The following is a 5,007-nucleotide window of genomic DNA, read 5'->3' on the forward strand; positions in this document are numbered from 1 at the left end:
GGTGCTGGGTGGGATGGCTGAGACCCTGCCTTGGGGCTTTGTACCCCACCCCAATGTGGCCCAGAATAAAGGGATGCCCAGGACTCACCCTATCTCTGAGATGCAGCAAGGGAAGCAGACACCTCTCCTAGAAGTGGGCACACACCCCTCTCCAGCTTGGGACTATCCAGTGAGCTGCATTCTGGCCAGGATATTTCAGCTCCCTCCTCCCTCTGTCCTCCTCCTCCCAGTGAGCTCATCTGTCTGGGGCTCCCCACCCCCCTTTGGCTGAAAGGATATTTAGATGGAACCTGGCAGAAAACAGAAAAAGGGAAGGGAAGGATGGAGGAGGTGGCTGCCTACCTGCCTGCGCCCAGAGCCTTTAGTGGAGATGGGTGAGAAGCAGCACTGGACTGTCCTGGGAGGAGGGTTCAGGGTTTATCTTTACTCCAACTTGCTGGAGGATGCAAGGAGTCGCCGCCAGGTGGGCTCTAGACATGGGAGTGGGAAGTGGTGGGCTGAGGTGGCCAGTGCCATGAGTTCCCTGCTGGACTGCTGAGCCACTGCCTGCGGTTGGTTTGGTGCATGCTGTCCTGTTAACCCCCTAGGCACCTGCCAAACTTCAGTAGATGCTAAGACTATGGCTGGGGGCCACAGGGACTCTGGGTTGGAGGGAAGGGGTGGTGAATAGGGAGGGGCAGGAAACAGCTCTACGTGCACTAGAAGGAGGCTCCTGAAAGTTTGTCCAGGTAGGGTCCACCCAACCCAAAACAAAAAAAGGATTGGTGGGCATTTAACTTTAAATTAATGCAGGCAGAGAATTTCTGTGCCGGCAGGTCCACAGTCTGGTCCTGAGGCTGGGCCCTGTTTGCAACCAGACGGTAGCTCAGGGAAGGTGAAGAGCATACACTAGTGGTGTTGACCTGAGTCTGGAGAAGAGCTGTGAGGTGGGGGTGTGAGGGCCTCCCTGCAGAGAGAGCCCTGTGTTCTCTGGCTCTAAGAGCCAAGTCAGCGCTGAGCTTTGTTACCTGCAATGCCCTGACAGGAACCAACCACGCAAGAGGGTTTATGGGGGAGGAAGGGGGAGAGGGAGGCAGGCGGCAAGGGCAATAAGGGAGCCAGAGGGGGAGGAGGCTCCCTGCCAGGCTCTTGTTACTTAGGAGGAACTCCTCTCAAAATAGCTCCAGAGACCTCATCGGAGCTCTCCTGTTCCCTTCCTTCCTCCCCCTGCACAGGGGCTTGGCCAGCTTTCTGGGGACCGACAGGGGGCTGAGTCTTCCATCTCCCCTCCCTGGTCCTCTGTAGAAGGTGATGCTACCCCAAGGGGTGAATGCATGAAGGTGTAAGGGCAGCTCCGGGAGGCTGGGAACTGGAGCTCTGCACACTCCACTCCCCCACTTCCACCTCCTCACCCCACCACCACACACTCACTGCTCCATAGGCTGCCCCTCCTGGAAAAGGGGGACTGCTCTCCTTCTAGTTCCAGTCCAGCTCCCTGGGAGGGCTGGGATGACGAGGCAGCAGCAGGGTAGGGGTGAGTGAGCTGAGTTTGGTCCCTGGTCTTGGAGAGAACTCTTGGACCAACTACTTCAAAGAACCCTACATGAATTCTGCAAGGAAACAATCTCCTTCTTAAATGTAGGCCCATCTCCTCCAGCCTGAGCATGAAGAGCTCTCTGACAGCATCTTGGCACAGGGCCTGATCCATCTGTACATCCCTGAAAACTTGCTCTTCAAGGTATTTGTGAGCCAGGCCACTCAAGTCCTGAGTGTGCATTACCCCATCACCAGGAATGCAGCCCATGGGGACCATGGAATACACCATCCCTGCCCTTCAGGCACTTCTAGTGGCAGCCAGGGGAGGGGCCCACTTCTTCTCAACCCCATCCAGTAACTGGAGGTTTCTGAGCTGGGAAAAGAGGGGCTCCCTCAGAGAGGGAATTTTCAAAAGGTAGGAGAGAAGGAACTCCCACCTTTTGTCTCTTTCTCTCTGTTTTTCCCCTGGCATACTCAGGAGGGTCCTTTAAGCTGGATCAATGGACTCATATGTGAAAGGTTTTTGAGAATTTTTGAGAAAAGTGCTCTATAAATGTAAAAATCCTCTAGCTGCGAATGCATTTCTCAAGCACTTTTTCAGCCCAGCTGCAAAGCCCTCCTAGTGTTCTTTAGAGGAAAGCTGGGGGTGTGGAGTAAGGGAACCAAGGAATGGAGGAGGTTCTAATCCTGGCTGGAACAGGAACTTTCTCTGTGACCTTGGGCAACTCATCAGAGCTCTCTGGGCCTGTTTCTTCATCTGTAAGGTGTGAGGTTCTCTTAAGGACCCTGCCAGCTCGAAGAAGAGTCCGTGAACAGTGAGGCAGCAAGGAAGGTGGAGGAGAGGGCACTGGGGAAATTGGCTCTGCTGCCTGTCACCAGGATCTAAAGATAACCATGGAGCTCTGTCCTCTCCTCCTTCTCTGGGCAGGGGTCACTTTCCTTCCCTTTGGCTCACCTCCACTCACCTCAGCCTCTTACTCTGAGAAACATGACCCCTGCTGTAAAAATAGTGGGCAGTGTGGGTGCTTGGCCCTGTTCATACGCTGGGGGCAGTGTCGGGGACCTCCTGGGGAAAGAGGGGAAGCAGAGGCTAGGAGTATTAGCCTTTTTAGGCCACAGACCTCCTTGAGAATAATAAGAGCTAAAATGTATTGACTGCTTACCATACTAATACACTAGTAATGCCAGTATTCTACTAAGCAGTCTTACATGTAATATCTTATTCAATCTTCACAGCCAAGTCCACTTCAAATGTTTGTGAGGCCTGGGGCAAGTGCACAAATGGAAACCACATGTCATATTCTAAATATAAGTTAGAAATCAAGGTAACAAGGTGTTAAAATATCTTTTATCATCTGCCCTTGATTTATTTTCCTTCATGAGGACGTGGAAGACCAGATACAAAATGGAATTTTCCAATCAATCCCTGGTTCCCTCTCTTCTCTGGTCCTGAATCGGCAGGGGCTCTCATGCAGGCTTGTGAATGTTCACCTGCATGGCAAGTTCCACCTGCCTCTTGGCTACTCCCTGGTAGTACACACCTCTGTGTGTGCACACCTGTGCAGTCAGCTTTTGAGAGGAGAGTTGCTTGAGAGAAGAGATGCCCACATACTCCCTGGAAATGGGGTGTGAGTCATTTGAGTAGGGAACTCCAGTGTCTCAGATACCTGGTGTACAATCTAGAAGAGAAAGGGTGCTTGAAACCTCCTTTGAGCCTATGGCCTCCTTTTCCAATGAGGAGGGGCATGGCCAGAGGAGGTCTGAAGTGAGACCCTTGAACATTAGGGGCCCAGGACTGAGACCCTTCTTGCCCAGTGTAAGGGTGGTATTGGTCTTAATAATCCTATGAGGTAACAATCATGACTTTCACCATTTGACAGATGAGGAGTGGAGTCTTCTCCAGAAGACAGAGTAACTTGCTCAAAGTCATCCAGTAATAAATGGTGGGGCCGCAGCAGGGGTCAGGCCATGAAGACAGCACAGGGTTTCTAAGGTTGAGTTTGTTTCTAGACAGGGAAAGAATGGAGGGTCTGGAACAGTGAAGGGAGTCTGGAGTGGAGGGAGGGGGATGGTTGGAAAAGAGGTTGCTGAGGAGAATATCTGATGGTATTTATCAAACGGCCTCAAACTGCACTATTTAAGTCAGGACTGTCTAGAAAAAGGTTTGCTTGTTTGCAGGTTTACCTCAGCCCTCTGACCTGATCGTGACCTCCGAGTTTGCCCTTGGCTCCTCCACCTTCACCCCAAAAGGGAGACAGGAGTCTGCTGAATTTGGAGGCAGGTTCCAAAGGAGACTGGGATCTCTTGGAGGAGGGTAAAAGGGCGGAGTCTGAGGGGGATGCCTTATGTGGCAAAAGTGAGAAGTAGGGGGACCGCGGAAGGACGAAGTGGGGCGCAGGACCTCAGACAGACGCCAAGTCGCTGGAGGGTAGTGTTTGGGCCTATCCTTAATTAGGCGCGTCACAATTTCCGAGGAGTAGCTGAAGAAACGAGAGAGATTGGGGGAGGGCAGCGGGGCAGTTTGCAGCAGCCAGTTTGCATTTGGAAGCTCTGTTGCCCGCAGCCTGAAGCAACCCGCGGAGCTGATGAACGCGCGGGGGCAGCAGGAGGCGGTCGCGGGGGTCCGAAGCCCGAGCTGCTAGAAGATGCGGCCGCTGTGGGCAAGTCTGCACACGCCCACCGGCTGCGGCAGCGCTAGCTGCGGCCATTCCAGGTGCCCCTTCGCTGCTCCTCCGAGAGGGAGTCACTGCCTTACCCGTGTTCCACAAAACAGCCTTCCAACAACCTCAAAGCTCCATCCCTACCCCCATTCTCCCAAAAGATCCTCCTAATTGCAGCTCAGCGCCTAGGATGATGCGGGTTGCTGCGGGCCAGCCCTGCAGTGCCGAACCGCAGCAGCCCAGCTCGAGCTGGAGTGGGAGTGGGAGTGGGGGGACCAGGGTGCTCCCGGGGCTCCGGGACCGCGAGGCGGGGCGCGCCGGGCCGGGTGCACAGCGGGCGGGGTCTCTTTCTGCTCCACGGCAGCCACCGCCCCTCTTGCGGCTGGAGCGCGTCCAGAGCAGAGGTGCAGGCAGCCTCGCTCCTCTTGCGCCCGCTCCTGCGTCCTCCTCCTCCTCCAGCTCCTCCTCCCCCTCCCTCCCGCCGCCGGCTCCCAGCGGCGGGCGCACGCGCCTCCCCTCCCTTACCTCTTTCCTTGCTAACTTTCCGGAGCCCCGACCCGCGGCTCCGGGGCCGACTGCCCGCCGCGGGCTGAGAGCGCGGCTGTGCCCAGTGTCCCATTCCCGTAGCCCGGCGTGTTCTGGAGAGAACAGAACGATGGCCGGGGCTAGGGTCGGAGGTGAAGCACCGGCGAGATGGCTGGGCACTGGGCTTTTGGGTAAGGCAGCTCCGGCTTGGTCTTTTCTCCCTCCACCCCCACCCTAGGAGAGGACATTCGAGAGAAGGGGTACCTTGGGCCGGGTGGGCTATGGAGTGCGGCGTGAAATGGGCACG

Source organism: Orycteropus afer, unplaced genomic scaffold (genome assembly GCF_000298275.1).
Source record: "Orycteropus afer afer isolate SDZICR_OR568_19922 unplaced genomic scaffold, OryAfe1.0 scaffold00036, whole genome shotgun sequence".
Classification (NCBI taxonomy): domain Eukaryota; kingdom Metazoa; phylum Chordata; class Mammalia; order Tubulidentata; family Orycteropodidae; genus Orycteropus; species Orycteropus afer.